Below are 19669 nucleotides of genomic sequence, written 5' to 3'. Positions count from 1 at the left end.
ATAATGTGTGCTCTTAAATGCACGTACAGGCTTTGAGTGGGAGAATTAAACACATAGAGAGATTGCAAACAAAAGGCAAGATTTTTTTGGTAAGGAATGCTAGAATTAGTTCATTTTAAAAAAGTGTTATAGTGGACCCCTAATTTTTTGTGAGAACATAGGGAGTCAGTCTGATGCCTAGAAAGTATCCTGGATTACATATCTCTAAGCTTTGCTACTTCACTGCCTGTGTGACATTGGGCAAGTCCTTTGGCTGATTAAATGAATGAGTTTGCTAGGTAAATGCTAAAATCCCTTGTTTCTCTAAACATATGATCTACTGCTCTCTAAAATTGCCCAGATAATCAATAAAAACATTCTTAAGCCTTCTGTACACTTTTGAGGAAAGAAACTATTACAAAAAATGGGATCAATATGATTTAGTATTAGATAGACAGATATTTAATATTCAACTCAGCAAATTCAACAGAAAATATTTTTATTTTACACTTAATACTGACAAGGCACTATGTTACATACTAAAATTAACAACACCAAATAAGCCACAAAGTCTCCAGAATGCGTTGTAACAATCTATGAACTGAAGGTTCCCTTATCATAATGAACACAGTTCTCTTTCTGCTAGGCCAGGTCTATTTTCTTGGAGTTTCTAGCACAGAAATAATTTCACTGTATTCTCTGCTGCTATGTGAGATCCTTTTGAATGATTTAGTGGGCTAGTACTTTGTTATTATTATAATTTCAATAATAATAACAACAATAATAATAAAGTCATAAAATACTACCTTTTGACAATACCCTTTATATTAACAAAACACGCATTATTTCATCTCCTTCTAATTAATATAATGTTTAAGAGGCAATCTTACTTCATGTTAGGTTCCAGCATTCTTTTCAAAAGCATCTAGCTTAAGAATTTTTACTAATTTAATTGAGAGCAGTCTCAAATTAATTGTATAATTAATCTTGTCAAATTAGGTAACATTTCATACACTACCTTATTAAAAAAACTTGAATATTTTAAATTACCATGCTATTAGACATTAATAAAGAAGTTCTGTATTGTTCTGCTGTATAACACAAAGAAGGTAATTGCAATATAAATTGCAATATAAAAGCTCATTTCTATCGTACATTAATAATTAGATACACATTATTTCCTATTATATCTTTTTCTTATTAATTCAATCACAGACTGGATGAATTTTTTTTATAAAAAAGAGAAAAGTTCCCCCTACACCCTACCCAAATGTCTACAAAGCTGATAGTGAGATTTTCTTCTTTTCTTTCTTTTTTCCCCTTCTCTTTTCTTTTTCTTTCCCCTTTCCTACTTTTCTCTTCTTTCTGTTCTTTTCCTTTCTCTTCCCTTCTTTCCTTTCCTTTCTTTTCCTTCCCTTCCCTTCCCTTTTCTTTTTCATTTCTTTTCCTTTTCCTTTCCTTTTCTTTTTCTATTTGCCTAGTTCAAATGCAAAAGCTATATTTAGGCAGCTCAAAGGTCAAGTTGCATTCAGCTTTAAAAGTTTTTGGTAACTGTGATGACTTTTTTTTTGGCATTGACTGTACTGATGTTTGGGGATATAAAACCCATTAAAGGGAGGGAAAAGCTATGATCTTTGATAAATCTTGAGGACAATAAAACACATTCACCTCACAACAACAACAGAAGGACTTTCCTCCAGAGAACTGCAGGTGGAAACTATGAGGATGAGATACTGAAACAGGAAATAAGATATGGTAGTGGTGACAAGGGTCTGCTTTGGAAACAGGGGAGTGCATAATAAGAGTGGAAATCAATATTTTATGAAAAAAATGGAACTCATGTTCAAGGTCAGGAAGCATAGCTTCTAGACATTTGATCATGTGTGTACTTTCAAAAATATTGGTTCTGAATTTTAAGTTTTCCAATGAAATACCCAAATTAATTTCAATGTCCTTTTCCAAAAACATATATATATATATATATATATATATATATATATATATATATATACTTGCATGCATACACATAGATACACTTATGTTTATATTTATATCTCATGTATATACATATTACATGTAATCATATGTGGGTGGTATGTTACAGCATAGTGAAAGGTGAGGTTAACTGGTTTCTTGATCTCAATGATCTGACTTTAATTCTTGACTCTGACATATATTAACTATATCACTCTGATGAAGTCCATTATTATTTCAGTTCCCTGCTCTGCTTTTCTAGGACTAAAACCTGGGAGAAGGTGCCAATCTTTTGCTAGAAGATCCTCTTTACCAAGTGTTTCCTATGTTATATATATATATATATATATATATATATATATATATATATATACATATACATATATATACATATATACATATATGAACATGCATTTGTTACACATATATGTTTTTCATTTTTATATCTAATACATGCATTTAAACTATATTTGGTTGAGAAATGATTACTTGCCTAGAGGTATATAGCAAAGCTAAGGCATAAAGAGACAATGCTTACCTTATTATTGAGTGTAAAATATTAATTTTGATTAAGATATTGAAAAATAGTATATATTTTCAAATTTATATTTTATTCTTTTATTTATTCACATTATATTTATTTCAAATACATTTTCTTTTCATAAGTAATCCATTTCTAAAATATTTAATATTTGATTGAAAGAACTACTTTGATGATTGTACATGGGGCTAAGTCTTGTTAGTAGCATAATATTTTATGTTGAACTAACTCTTGCCTAGGGGACAACTAGGGACCCTCTTTTGGATCTGGAGTCAAGAAGACTCATCTTCCTGAGTTCAAATCTGACCTTAAGTACTTACTAACTGTAACTCTGATCAAATCACTTCATCCTGTTTGCCTCAGTTTCCCCATCTATAAAATGAGATAGAGAAAGAAATGGCAAACCATTCCAGTATCTTTGCCAAAAAAAAAAAAAAACAACCAGCAACAAAACAACTCCAAATGGGGTCATGAAGAGTCTGAGAAACAACTGAAAAAAAAAAGACTGAAAAATGACAGAACAAGAACAAACTCTGAAACAAATATGGACAGCAGCTTGAGAGAACATGAAAAAAGCAAAAGAAAAATGAAATTAAATCAGTTAAGTCATTGTGATTTAAAAATCAGCTTCAACATTCTGGGTTAAATATTCTCTCTTTTTTTGTTATCAAATTTAAAATGAAAATACTGTGTGAAAAATGTCAGTGTAATGGGTTAGAGTACATCTAGCTTTTTCTACTGGAGCTAGTAATTGTTTATCCAGGAAGAAATAATAATAATAATAATAATAATAATAATAATAATAATAATAATAAAGAAATAGGAGAAAGAGGGGAAGAGGAGGAAAGGGTGATTATTTAATTGGATAAATTACTGATTCAGATCAGTGCAGGAATTTCTGTGTCAAAAATTCCCATATTGATGAAATCACATGCTTGAACAACAAAAAAAATACCATCATCATTAGTCATCATGCTCTTGGTAGCTACAGTTGCATCTATCCAATCTTAAAGCACAAGATGCATTTAGTTAATAAAAATCATTTTATTATTCAAATGAAAGCAATATAAAGCCTTATCATCCTTGTTTTATTAGCACACACATTTTTTCCAACACAGTACAATGGGGGGAAACAAACCATACCAAAACAAAATTCTGATCTTCAAATTATATAAATTATGATCCAATCCTATCTCGTCTCTTATTGTCTTTTAACTTTTAACAAACTGCTTAACTTCTCTGGGATATTGTTCATCTGTAAAATGAAGAAACTGGACTAGAAGGCTCTCTAAAGTCCCTTTTAGCTTGAGTCTATGATCCAATATGTTATTCTTTCTGTGAATTACTTAAAAAGCATATGCATCCTATACAAAATACTTGTATGATCATTGGATCATCCCTATTCCCTACTATATATATATATACATATATATATATGTATATATATGTGTACATATATATACACACATATAATGAATTTCTACAAATGCTTCTTAATGAAGAGACTTCATAATCTTATAGATTTCTAAACAAATTGACAATCCAAATATATTCTGCTAAATTATAAATCATGGTATCCTAGGATGTCAACTCTTTAGAATAAGTTTTTTTCCTCTATCTACACAATCTTTCGTGATAGGGGCTGCATTACTTTTCCTTGTGTCTTGATTTCAGATCTGTCAGAAAGACCAGGAAACCTAGCAAAGACCTCCTGCTGGCCAAAGTCTTCAACTCTTAGAAAGCAAAGTTGAACTGTATAGTTTTCTTTAAAACATTTATAGCTTTTCCTACTCCCAGAGAATATTCCTTCTTACTTTTTATTTTATTTAATTTAACATTTACTTATTTTTAGATTTTTATTTAAATTTAAAATTTAAATTCTGTTTTCTTGCTTCCTATCATTTCATTTGAGTAACAGATTTAGAACTATAAATTACAGATTTTCTTACACTATTTTTATTTTCAATGAATCTTTTTTATCCAAACCACTGTATATCTTACTTGTTCCAAATGTGAAATTTTTATACCATTCACTGGTAGGGGACATGTGAAGCTGTTGTGGTATGCTTTTGGTGTTATCTCACCACCTCTAAATATTATGACTCTTATGGTATTGGAGCAGATGTTTTATTTCTGTATATACTATATAATGTATTAAAGTTAGAGGCCAAATGGTAAGGGAAAGGATATTTCTCAGACTCTGGGGTCTAATGTACAATTCTATGAAAAAGAAAAGGAATCTTTTTTTTTTTGCAGAAGTCAAGCAGGAAAGAAAAAAAAGAGTATTCATCAATTTCTTTTGACTGTCAGCAGCCTGAACAGCTGTGAAATAAAAGCCAATAGCTGCTAAATAAATAGACCTGATTTAGGGTGGTCCAGCAGGGATACTTATTGAACCCCTACTGTGTGCAGAGCACTCTAATAGGCACCGTAGGAGGATGCACAAGGTTTAGAAGCATCAGTTCTTTCCTTAGCAATCTTATCACTGACTTGAACTGACAACATAACCAAATACACATTTGAAATGAATAAAGAACACGTTTAAAAACAACATAACAAGAATAAATTGCTGTCCGTGAATTGAGTACATAAGTGCAAATAGATAGAAAGGACACCAGAGAGGAATGACCCCAATTTCCAAATTCATTCACTGTTATAATATGTGAGGAATCAATCAGGAGACAAAGCCCTTTCATGTTTGGGCATATATTCTGTTTAGGAAACAGAAAGAGTGGAAAGTACCTACCTTCCTGGGGTTTTATTGTTGCAAAGAGAAAATCTGAATTCAAGTGAATTGAGAATAACCAGTGGTCACACCACATTTAAATTTTCTTCCCCAAATAGTTAGCTCCTTGTGATTTTTAGATAGACCCATAGTTTCTGGCACCATTGTGATCAGCATATGAACATATATAAGGGAAAGGAGAATGATAATCTCAAATCACAATATGCTCCAGTGCAATGCAACATACATTGACTAAGTGATTGTTGTATGCAGAGCAATCATCTGTGATCCTAGAGGTGGTTGCTTAGCAACACAGGACTTTTGAGTAGGCTTTGGAACCAAGTGGTGGTTTTTGTTTGTTTTTTTTTTCCTGACCCTTTGGATTTTCAATGACATCTGACTTGAATCTGAGTTTGGAATTGGGACCAAGAGACTGATAAAATACAGCTTATTGATTTCTCTCTATTGTGCCGGGCCAGATAAAATGGCAAGAGTAGACATATTCATCCAGATTTTTTTGTTGTTTTTTTTTTCCTAGGTTTTGACTAGAGAGTCTTTCCTGATATTGTAGTAGTCTTGGATGAACAATGAGCTCTCTATACAAAATGCCTTGATAACATGACTGCATCCTCAGAATGATAACTTCTAATGTAGAACAATCTTGTGGAATTTATATAATTCTTCTATAAGAAGGAAAGTGGTATAGTGAAAAGATTATTGGAACTAGACTCAGAAAGACCTGGGTTCAAATTCTGCCTTTGATATTTGTTTCTTTCTGATCACTGGCAAAGAGTCCTGCTAGAACAAACAGTAAACGAGAATGCCAATTGTTTTTTTTTCAGTCTGTTTCAATATATTCCCCTTCCTGTAGTCTAGAATTCACCTAAACTGGCCTTTTAAAAAAATCCTTAGCCATAAATGTTGGTTCATCTCCAATCTCCTTGCCTTTGTTTCAACTTTTCCATGCCTGGAAATCACTCATCTCTCACTTTTTACCTCTCAGAATTCTTTGTTTCCCTAGACACTGAGCTAAAGCACCACTTGCCATATGAAACCTTTCCTGATTCTCCTAAAATACTAGTATTCCCCTCCACAAATTACCTTTATTTCTATTTTCTTATATAGTTTTATATTATCTTTTCCACCCCTTGCCATAGAAGGCAAGTTTTTTGAGGGCAGAGACATTTTTTGGTCTCTGTAACATCAGTACTAACACAGTATCTAACATATAGAAAGCACTTAAGCTATTTGATGATTGATTGAACAAATTAGCTGAGAATTACTGCAACTTGTGCCTAATTGGTCTTCTTGCCATCTCTGCCCTCTCCAAATATACACTCCAAATAGCTGTCTTGAAATTTAGATATGAATTTGTCAGCCCACATCTCCCTAAAACATCTTCAGTATTGTCTATTATCTCTTAGATAAGATATAGTATCTTCATTCTGGAATTTAATTCCTTTTACCATTTGACTTCCATTTATCCTTCCAGGTCTGTTGTTTCCTTCCACTCTCTTTCCATTCTGATTAAATTGACCTGCTAGCTGTTCTTTGGGGTAAGTAGATGGTATTGTAGATAGAGTGTTGGACCTGGAGTGAGGAAGACTCATCTTTGTGAGTTCAGATCTGGCCTCAGATTCTTACTAGCTGTGTAATCCTGGGCAAGTCACTTAACTTGGTTTGCCTGTTCTTTACCTGTAAAATGAGTTGAAGAAGAAAATGTAAAAACACTCCAGATCTTTGCCAAGAAAAACCTAACTTGCTAATGAAGAATTGAACACTACTGAAATGATTGGCATTCTTTTTTACTATTTACTATTAGTTCTTTCACTTCTATGTCTATGAACAAGTGGAGCCCATGTCTACTTATTCATAGACATGGAAATGTATTTCAAGAGTATACTTCTTCCTCATCTCTGTCATTTAATATCCCTTTCTCTAAAATGCAAATCAGTTCCCTCCTTCTACACTAGATGCTAGCTTCTATAGAATGTCTGCCCTGATTTTTCTAAATAGGAGAACTATTAGCAATCTCTCTGTCTTAAGCTATTTTATATTAATAAAGTACAATTACTAATTATATAAGCAAAAATATCAGTTTTGCATTTACTTATTTGTGTACCTGCTGTTGTAAGTCATCCCTTAACCCATGTAAACTCTGTGAGGTGTCAATTTATGATTGAATTTTTCAATGCCTAGGACAATATCTTGTATAGCACAGGCAGTAAGTCAATCAACAAGAACTCCCTGAGACCAGTAACTATTTATAAGCCTTCTTTTATAATGCCAGTGTTTTATACAGCATTTGGAATGTAATGAATGTTAATTGACAAACTTGATTTATTTTTATTATTAATTTTTTTATTTCAGTAATTACTAAATTTTATATAAATTTATTTATTATATATTTTATTTTAGAATTTATTTTATCTGTCCTCTATAAAATGGGGTTGCAACATTTGCATCACCTCCCTCAGAAGCTTACTTCCAGAAAAGTACTTGTCAAATCTAAAAGCATCATGTAATGAAAAGGTCATATTGCTAGTTTTTTATTAATCCTATTTTGCCATCACTCCTTGTCCAATGGTGGAAAATGCTGAGAGTTAAACAGCAGCTAAAATCTTCTCTAAAATATATCTTTTTCTGGGCTTCTATTAACCAGGACTCTATTGATTGGAATATACTGATAATGGATATTTAAAGTCATGAGTTCAACACTACTACTACTTAGAACTACTGCTGCTGCTGCTTCTTTTGCTGTTGCTGCCACTGCCATCATTACCACTACATCACTATCACCATCACCACCACCACTGCTACTACTACTACCACTACCACTACCCCAATACCACTCTACAGCTCTTATTACTACTACTACTACTACTACTACTACTACTACTACTACTACTACTACTACCACCACTACCACCACCAGTACTACTATTATTTGCTACTACTGAATAAATATAGTTCTTTAAGGTTCATGTGATATTTTTATATATATCTATCAATAGCTCATCTCAGCCCTATGAGTTGTGTGCCATCATTGTCCACATATTATAGAAAGGCATCAAAGCTGAGAATAAAATATTTTCCCAGAGTCACACATAGCTAAAAGGTATCAGAGTCAGAATTTAACTCAGGTTTTCTCCATTCCAATGCTTTTCCAGGGTTCTTTTCCATTGGGCCACTTTTCCATTCAAATCTTTCCCCAATTCCTACCCCATTTTTAGTCACCCAAGACTATATTTGGTTCAGTATAATTATATGTTTTTAAATTTTTATTGATGTATTTTGTTTTCTCACCTCATATTTATTGATTACTCCCCCTCCATGAGAAGACATACAGCAAAATAAAAGATATTTGATAAAACTAACAATAGAATAACCTCATATGGAAAGTACATGCAACATTCTGAATCAACCCTAACACTTTCTTATATAAATTATTTTATTCAACTATATTAAAAAAGAGAAAAGAAAAAAGATTGTACATATTTATATGACATATGACACAGGTAGTCATTATGACATATAATTCTATACATGCATAAAGTATATAAATTTTATTTTATCATATGTTTATATATTATATATACACTTGTGGTTTTTTCTGTACTCTAAATATATGACCTATCTTCTAAAAGGTGGATAGTTATGTTTCATTATTGGAACTCTGGAGTCATGGATAATCACGAAGGTATTGATTTTAGTCCCTATAAACAATTGTTTATCTTTATAGTGCTGTCTAATTTTAGTAAAACAATAAAAGTTTAGTAACTGGTGTTTGGTGCATTTTATAATCATTTTATTTGGAAATTATTCATATATCTGTGGTAGTTTCTTGTTTTTTAGGATACTCTTGATTAGCTAGAAAACTGTCCCATGGCCAGATGGGTAAAAGAGAATGTGTTATTATTATCCAGGCAGTCTTGTATTTATTTTTCATCTGTGAAACCTCTTAGTACTAAGCATGCATGATCATTGAAAACCAGACTTTTTTCTACAGTTTGTGGGGTCTGATTTTCAGAATTTTTTCTATCTCCTCTTTTTAAAGTTGAGCATTTTAAATAAAAAGTAAAAAAAAAGTAAATGGACCTTTTTTAGTTTTTTGATTGAGGATACTAGTGCCTACTTGACAGAGACAGCTTATTGATAGTGGTGTTCTTACTCAGTGACACAGGTGCAAAGATTTCTCCTTTTTCCAGAAAGAAGTAAAACAATAGAGCAGAAAATAGCATTTGATTTGTCTCAACCACCTGCTCCTGCTTCTGTATTTCTTTTATTTATTTATTTATTTATTTATTCTTCTCAGGGTCAGGTGGAGTATTTCCATCTTAATCAAATGTTATCATTAGTCTTCCAAGTTGGAGGATCAATGAATCTGCTCTCACTCATTTCATCTTAGTTGATGTGCTAAAAGTTAAGACCTCACAAAATAATTATAATAACATGATAGTCAGAAAGGAAAGTTATTAGCAACAACCACAACAGCTATAATTTTAATAAGTATAATAAATAAATGGAAAAAATAAAGCAAAAATGTGGTGATTGAAATATTAGGAAGTATGCTGACAGAGTACTCTAATACTTGAACACTATGAAAATCTCACTATTCTGGCACCTAAATGATATAGTAAATAAAAATGCTGGAATTGGAGACAAGAAGATCTGGGGTCAAATCCTACCTCAAACACTAATTATATGACCTTTGGGCAACTCACTTAATTTCTTTGAGTCTCAGTTTCCTCATCTATTAAATTAGGACAATAATAGTAACTAACTCACAGTTGTTAAAATCAAATAAGTTAACATGTAAAATTCTTTGTAAGTCTTATATCATTACATAAATATTATATGTGTGTGTATATATATATACATATATTATCTAAAATTTGCAATTCCTATATATATAGTTTTTTACCTTTAAACTAGTTTACCACCTTTTTCCTCTTTGGTTTAGACATTTTATTTTCTGTGAAAGATATTCTTAATTGGCACTAAACTGAAGTAGTTATAATTGTAATGGATTTTAATGAACTCAAAAGTGGAAAAAAGATCTTATAATATCCCTTTCAGTTCCATTTAATAAGCATTTGTGAGTGCTATCTGCAGGTATGGTGTGTATGTATGTATGTGATGTGTATGTTTGTGGGGTATGTGGTTTGTGGGGGGGGGTGATGTGAGTGTGAGTGTGAGGAGCTGGACATAAGACAAAAATGAAAAGTAGCCTTTCACCTTAAGGCTCTTGCATTCTACTGATAAGAATGATATAGAAACAGAGAAGTAAATACAAATGCGACATAAAAAAAGTTCAGAAGATATAGCTTCTGGGTAATCATTTTATTAATCATGCTAGCAATAATAATATGGGTTAGTAGCACTCTTGAATACCAAAGACCCCCATCATGGAGCCACTCAAGTCCTTGGAAAAGTGAATGTTCCTGAGAGTGGAAATCAACTCTGATTGGTTAACGAGCAATGAGAGATAACATTATAATGAAAGATAGGTCAATTCTAATGAGGGACTGGAGGACTTGACTTTGATCATGTCACTTACTTCCAAATCACCCCCTTGTTTTGGAAAATCTAGAAAAAGGATCTACCTCTTTGTCCAAGCCTGCCTAAGTGGAACATGATGGACCTGAATTCATTTTACATTAAATTCTTAGTTATTTATTTATTAAATTTATTTATTTATTAAATTCTACTTGGGTGAAGCAACAACTCCACCTAGAGAAGATAGTCTAGATGGGGTAAATTTTTGGGACAGACAAGGTTTCCTTAATAATTTCTTATTTCATGATCTTCTCTGTCACAGGATAATCTGAGGAGGAAGAGAGTGGTAACTAATAGGAGGATGTAGGCAAAGTTTTCCTCTAGCAAAGGGGTTCTTAAGCCATGTATATGTGTGGGTATATATGTATGTGTGTGTGTGTGTGTGTGTGTGTGTGTGTGTAAAATGGACCACTTCAGTAGTCTGTAGAAGCCTTTGAATGTCTGTTTAGTGAATCCTAGCTTATCTGGACAAGCTCAATTTACGCAACATAGTTTACGCAACCTTTGGAAGGTGTACAGAATGCTTAGGATGGAGGGTACTGCATCCCTTACCACATGGATAGGGGTAATTTCCTTTGTCTGACTGCCCACTTTTTTAAAGCTGGTGAATCTAAACACTTATTTTCCTTCTACTGTTTTTTCTTCAGAAATGGATGATCCCAGTTTAGGGCTGCCTAAATAGGTCCCATGAACTGAACTGGAGAGAAAAGAGAGATTTCTTCCTCTGCTCTTATACTTCTATATCACCTCCTAAAAATAGGACCTGGGGGTGATTGCTTCTTTTCCTCAATGTGATTCTCAGTTTCAGGTACCTATGGTGATCCTCACCTAAGTCAAATTAGAGCTGTGGTGGCCTTGGAGCTGGGATTGCAGCCAGGATGGTGCAAATAGCCTGAAAAGTCAAGGTACCTGAGGCTATAACCCATGCAAGGCTTTGGATTTGAAACTGAGACTGTGATTTATAGAGACTCAGCTAAATTATGAACCTAATCCCTTTTCTTTCCCCACAGAATGAAGTGGTGCAAAGTAGGGGATGAAGAGGAATTATTTCTCTCATGTGTTGGAGGAGTCTGTTTGTAATTATACCTATTGAAGTAAATATTCCTTCCTTGCCTAAATGGAACTGGAGTCCTCTACACATGCTACTTTTGGAGGGAAGACCAATGATGGATGTTAGAACCATTGGAAGAGAGCCTAGACATCCTCCCCACCCCTAATCCTTTTGAGGATACAGAGAACCTTGGGGTAGAAAAATGAAATCTAACCCAATCTGGCCTTCATGTGTTGGGGGCTGGTATGGTTTTATGACATCAGAAGAAAGTCTTTAAATACCTAAACTAAAATACTAAGATTACAAAGGAAATCATTTATATTATATTGAAAAACAAGTTCACAGGACTTAGGTTAAGTTTCTCTGTATCTAAGAGGTAACATCTGAATTTGGAATACAAAGATTCCAAGATGCAGAAGGTTAGGCTAAAGTTCATTCTGTGTAAGACAGATGACCTTAGTGAAGAGACCAAAGCTCATTTCAATTTCAGTCTTCCTATATTAAATTCTTCTAGTGATCAGTTCTAGGTTATTATATGGCAAAAGAAGAAAATGGCATGGCATCTAATAAATCAATGGAAGATGATTTTGCTTGAATTGGCTTCCATTGTAGAAAGGTAAATATATATACATACATACAGATATATATATTTATTATATATATAATATATATATATATGAAAGACACACACACACACATATATATGTATATATGTCTTTTGTGTGCTTTTATCCACTTGTTTCTTCCCTGATTTATAACTTTTCTGTAATGAATGCATGCACACTGTTCTTTTCTTTCTTCCTAAATAATTTTCACATTATCGAAACCCCAAGAAAAAAACTGAAGAGAGTGATCAGAATGAACACTCTCTTTGATGTTTGTTAAAAATCTTGAGCAGAATTGCATAATTTGAAACTGTCCCCCTATATTATATTTTAAATCCTGGAGCTTAGCAGCAACAAAGGAGATTTCAAACCTTTAAATCTAGATATCACCAAAATCATCTGGCAAAGGACTGACACTGTCAGAAAAAAAAAAGTAACTGCCATAATTATATCCCATGAGTGTCTACTGGGGAAGAGAAGAGTAGACAGCAGAATTGATCTGGTCATGTGACAAAAGCAACAGGCTTAGAAAATACAGTACAATTTCATTGGGATCAAAGGATAAAGCATGGGAAAATATACAGAAACAACTTAGCATAGAAATATTGCCACCTCAAGGGAAAATTGCAGGTCACAGGAGAACTTGCTGTTTTTGCAATCTTCTTCCTTTCTTCACTATTTCATTAATAATAAGACCTTATTTATCTGTAAAATGCTTTACTGTTTCTGTAGTACTTTCATACACATTATCTCATTTAAACCTCGCCACAACTTTAGAAAGCAAAGTAGACTTTCTCGACAAACCCCTCCATTTTATATATAAGGAATCTGAGATTCCAGGAAGATAAGTAATTTGTCCTGGATACGTCAATGAGTAAGAGGTAGAGTTAGGATCATAACCAGTTCTTTGGGCCCCTAGTCCAATGTTCTGTTGGTTAAACCCCTCTGTGAATGTAGAATATAGGTTTGAATATTTCCTGCATCACAAAGCAATGTATCACAAGTCCAGTACTCTGGAATGATCTTCTGGATCATTTTAAGCCAAATATTTGCAGAGGTAGATGATTTTAAGGGAATGAACAGTGTCAAATACTGTTCTAAGTTCTAGGTATACAAACACATAAGAATGATAATCTTTGCATTCAAGTAGTTTAAATTCTAGTAGGGAGAGACAAAACATAGAGAGGAATAGAGGCCAGGAGAATGGCATTTTGATTTGGGGAATTCACAGGGAACTATAGTAGAAATGATTGAAAACCCCTTTTTAGAAATAATGGTTTCGTTCTAATTTCTAAGATCAAGAGAATAAAAATGTACTGGGATTGGAAATTATATGCATGTGGCCAATTAACTGCCATGAGAAATACAAAAGACATTCTATGGACAGTTGGATATCTTGGGATATATGGGAGTTTGTGCTTATTCTCTGTAGTACTTAGTCCCAGGGAAGGAATTTCATAACTAAGAGACTGACTATAAAAGGCAGGACTAATGCCTTCTATATGGGTAGACCAAAAGACAGCATCAAGGGGAGTGGGGAGGGGGAGAAGGACACTTGATAATATTGCTGGCATATTCCTATTGTGTTTGTTTTATTTACCAATTTAATCATTTGTCGATACTATTAGTCATTTCAATGTTAATATATTTTTATAAATGAAATTAATTTTAATGTCAGAAAATTCTATTCTCTATGATTCAGCCACAGTTATTTTGCATTACATTTCATGTAGGCTACAACAAATATGAGGGGTGGAAAATTACACAGATATTACAACTTCAAAATACAGAGTTATACATTTCAAACCTTTCTTTGAGTTTACCATTTCCTCATTCTGATTTTGAGTAGGACATATAATTGACAGGATATAGGATTTGTAAGAAATAAGACAGATGAATTTCAGGTCCTGATGTGGGTGACAGCATCATGACTCTGGGATGAAGGGGTATGAGAAAGGAAAGGGGAAAATTTAATTGAAAGTGATATAGGGGGCGTGGCTAGGTGGCACAGAGGATAGAGTACCGGCCCTGGAGTCAGGAGTTCTTGAGTTCAAATCTGGCCTCAGACACTTAATAATTACCTAACCATGTGGCCTTGGTCAAGCCACTTAACCTCATTGCCTTGCAAAAACTAAAAAAAACACAGTGATATAGGGAAGAAGTTATCAAAGACAATATTTACCCACTCCCCTAAGGATAATATTTTTTACCTGATTTGGAATCCAAAATTAGGATGATAGCTAAATAATTATAAAAAAGGAAAACCTAAATGTTTGCTGTCATGGTGGAATAACTGAATATGTGATTGAATTTCTCTATTTAAAATCTAGATGCTTGCCCTTGCATATGGCCTAAGAGTCAAGAGAAATGGTCAGTCTGTTAGCGAGCAGAAATAGAAGAGGGAAATTACTGTTTGCCTAAGTTCAGTAAGAACACATCATTTGATACACTAGTTAAATTTTCTTGATTTAATTGTTTTAGTAGATATGTATATGAGAGGAATGTTGAAGACATCTGAGATTCTTCTTACAAATATAGAAACACATGGACTATGTTGATAATACATTTAGAATCAGTTGAGTGACTTGCCTCAAAGATGGTTAACTAATGGCAATGTAATCTTGTGGAATGCTCCAGGACTCCATCCATTGTTCTGTGCTATTCAATATTTTAGTAGTGATTTGGATTGGAGTATAGCTGAGAAGCAATGACATAAATCTGGGAGATAGTAAATTCAATGAATGACAAAAAAAGATCTTCTCTAAGATTCTGACACATTTGAATTTTGACATAGATTAAAGCTAACTAAATGAAAGTTTACAGGAATGAATGCCAAATCCTTCATGTGATTTGAAATATAAACCATACTTTTATAAGATAAGGAAGGTATGACTAGATGGCATTTAATGTCAAGTCCACAAATCAAATAATCAGTAGCATTTATGAAGCACCAACTGTATGCCAAACCTTGGAAGGGGATAAAACTAGGGATTCTATTGAAATAAAAACTCAGGAAGAGTCAGGCAGTGGGATGTGGTAGCCAAAAAATCTAATTCAATTTTAGGCTGCATGAACAGAAATATAACATATGATATAAAGGAAATAATATTTCTTTAAATATATAAATAAAATATAAATTAGAGCAGTCCAAAAGCAAAAAACAAATGGTCTATCTTCAGGGTCAGTAATTTACCATTGGAAGTCAACAAGCAGAGACTGACAGAACACCTGTTGGAGATATAGTGGATAAGAGCCAAATTTGGGAAAAGGTTAGGCTGATACCCTTCTAATTCTAAGTTTTTGATTTTATAATTCATCTTTCAATAAATCACAACATTTTTCTGTATGCTTCATTCTCCATGTGCTATAAAGGCTAATGAAACAAATGTGTTTGTAAATCTCCTTGGAGATGCATGTTATATAAACATAAGATGGCATTTCAAAACCAAAAATTAACTAAGACTAGGCAATATGTAAGAAGTTTGAGATACATATTGTACCAAGTACAGCATGCATAGTCAGAGTTCCTTGTTTCAGTGCCATTCTCTAACAGATTTACTCTAAGCATGTATTTACAAAAACTTGAAGCAAATTGTTTGACTTTAGACATCAAAATAAAACATTTCCTGAAAGAATTTTTTAAGTTCACAATTAATAAGCTAAAAATCTTTCCCAGAAATATATTTAAGACTCCTGTTCAACAAATTATAAATCATGCAGATAAAAACTCTAGAATTTAATTCTTTCAAATGACAGTCAGTTGCATAGTTATGATTAAACCTAAGACTTTGTGGAGCTTAAGAAAAGGACACAAGTACACAGGTTGTGTTATTGATGTCTTGCATTTGTAATCATATATAAGGAATTCTAAATTGATACTACAATCACATATTACAATTCATCATTATGTGTGTTTTAGGTCCCATTCTGCAACTATTTACCCACTTGATATTGGTATTTTAATTTTCCTCCTCCTATTTCCACAGATACCAGGAAAATGTGAGATTGTGCCCAGGTTGAAACAAGGTTCATGCAAGTATAGATGAGAACTGGAAAATAAAGACATCTTTGTAGTGGACCACTTAGAGCAATCTGACCAGTGACCAACTTGCTTTTCTGTACTTGCTAAGTTTTGCTCTAAAAGTTGTTATTGCTATTATTATTATTTTCACCATCATCATTATTATCATTATTAATATGGGAAATGATCTATGGGAATGCCTTTTCATTTTTGTGACATGAACTTTTGGCTCTTTTCAGGTTGTCCTTTTATTTCTGTTGTCATAATCTCATATAAGGTTCTCCTTGCTCAATTTAAGTCACTCTCCATCAGATTATGTAAATATTTTGATGTTTTTCTGTAGTCATCATAGTCATAATTTATTATGGTACAGAATTATTTCATTAAATTATTATTCCATTATTTTTAGCCATTCCCTAGTTGATAAGCATCTACTTTATTTTCAAAATTTGTTACCACAAAAATAGATAAATTTTCTGTTGTAAATGCTAACTTTGACAATCATCCTAATTCTTTTCAAAGGACTAGAGGTAAACACACAACACACATATGCATACATATAAAATATATAGATATATACACACGGATGTATATTATTTTATGTATCTATATGTATATGTGCATATGTCATATATAATCTTTTATTAAGAGTCCATCAGTCTATACTTTAAACTTTGGTTCATTCTTAGATTCAGTCTTCTTAAGCAACTATTCATTTCTGTTAAGTAGTCATTTTTGACCTATTTACTTCATTTATTATCTTCTAAAGCCCATGTCTTTGAATGCTATAAACAATACATTTGTCTCTTAAATCATCAGTTTCTTTAACCATGATTTCATAAGTCCTAGCAGTGCTTTCTAGGCTCCTTCTAGGAGTATAATTTGTCACCCTATGAATCACCAGGAATATGTAGTAGTTGTCAGGTTTGACAAGTCTTGGGAGGCTTTCCATCAATTCCCAGATACACTCTCTAGGAAGATAGCTGTATTCTCTATTATCTGTGCAAACAGCTGCAAATGCCCATCTCTTTCCCTCTAGTCTCTTCCCACAGTGATGGTTTATTTTATGTCTGTGAATCATGGAATACTATGATGTCTTACAATTTTAAAAAAATTACAAATAACTTAAAGGTTAATGGGAAAAATCATAGCAAACAAAAAAGCAGGTTGTATATTAGCAATGATGGTGCTCACCAGAAAATGTTGTGAAAAACATCATTGAATTCATGTATAACTGGAAAAGAAGCTAACTAGAAGAGGGGAGAATAGAAGCAGTCTCTGCTATTCATTGGTACCTCCAAGCTAATAATAAGAATTAGAGAAAGGTCCCTAGAATACTCATTAAACCTTTTATGTGGGTTTTATAGGATTTATGTGAAGGATATAGAAAAGAACCATATTAGATGAGAAAGCATAGTAGGGATGGATAGGTTCTGATGTACATTAAAAGAGGGAATACCTACACTGATACAATCACAAATCTCCCAAAGTGCAAAAACGTAAAAAAATCAGATTATCCAAGTGAGCTCCTGGGTGCCATAAGGCAGGTAGGTCATAGAAAGTTGGTCCTGAGACATAGAAGCATATTTGCCAACATGTTACTGGGAGACAACTACCACTGGAATCAGAGGAAGAAAAGGAAAAAGCATTGGTCTTGGAGTCAAAGGTCTTGCATTCAAATCTCAGCTTTACTTCTTATTACTTATATGAATTTAAATTAACTTTGGTCCTCAGAGACTCAGCCTCTCTGAGCCTGTTTTCTTATATGTAAATGAAAAATTTGGACTAAATGTTCTTTCATATATTTTCTAGTTTTAAGTTCTAGGATCTTATATATCCTATCTAAATACTATATCTCTTTTACCAATACAGAAATATCAAAACTTAATTTGATATAGTTGATCTTTAGAAGGTAAATATATTGGCAATATAATATAACCTATGTCTTAGTTCTTTCAAGGGCTAGGGAGTTAGAATTCCACTTTGCCCTCATCAGATACAACAATCAAAGCTTAGGATGCCCCTAACCAATGTGAGCTATTGGAAGTTCTCATTTTTCATCAATAATTTCATCTATAATGCAACCCAAATGCCCAATCTCTAGGTTTAAATCCTGGCTTTTCCATGTATTGTATGTGTGATCTTAGTCTTTTATTTTAGTCACCTTTGGTTCAATTTTTTTTCTCTTTCATCTTTGGCAAAATTAGAAGGGCTTTATAATGCCTGAAATTCAATACAGCTCCAAATTCTATTATTCTTATCTGTCCCTCTATTTAAGATAAATGGAAATTTCTGTATTGTATCTATGTTGATTATTTATTGATGTTGCTAATTTTCCCTTTTTTTTTTTACAAATGCATCGAATCAAGAACTGTCTAGTTTTCACTATGGTTTCCAAATACTTAAATTCCCCTAGATTAACTGATATTCAAAGGTTTTTGAAGAGAGAGACTTGATATAAAAAAACTACAAAAAATGATTTTTCAGTATCATAGGAAGATGATGAAACCCAGACAATACAAAAATGTACCAAATTCCTGATTTTAAAGAATGGTCTTAGTATTTTTAACCTGATAGTCTTACAACTCAATAGAATAATATTTTAATACTTCAAGGATCTGTGATTTACAAAGAATAAATGCACCTGTATAAACAATAATAAGAAGTCTGTGTATGTGTGTATGTTTTGTCTAAACCCATGATTTTAACTGTGCAAGGAACTTAAAGTTTGGAAGAAATTTCTTTGATCATAGATCAAGAACTCTCTTACACATCATAGCCTTAATAAATTGTCTGGTTGAGAGGTAGCACAGTTTAGTGAAAATAAGTCCAAATTTCTGGAAAATCTGGCTTCAAGTCTTGCTTTGGTCACATGGTTTCATGACTTGTCTTACCTGGCTTTGTGGCCATGGGCAAGTCTCCTAACTTCTCAATATCCAAGGTATTTCTCTAATAATGCCAATAATAACAATACTAATAATCAATTTACATGATTTACTATTACAAGCAGAAATCCCTCTTTGTCTTAGGAGACAGTTAATGTGAATATTTTGACCCCAAATTATTCATTTGGACCCCTATTTATATCATTCATCAGTTACCTGGGTATTTTTTCTTTAACCTTAACTGATTTTGGGATTAAACACCAATACACAAATCCTTTCCAGATGTTGAAATTTGCCCTTCTATAGCCAGGGTCATTTAAACTCTGAGA

Source organism: Macrotis lagotis, chromosome 5 (assembly GCF_037893015.1).
Source record: "Macrotis lagotis isolate mMagLag1 chromosome 5, bilby.v1.9.chrom.fasta, whole genome shotgun sequence".
Classification (NCBI taxonomy): Eukaryota; Metazoa; Chordata; class Mammalia; order Peramelemorphia; family Peramelidae; genus Macrotis; species Macrotis lagotis.
The sequence above is the reverse complement of the archived record's forward strand: the minus strand, read 5'-3'. Positions refer to the sequence as shown.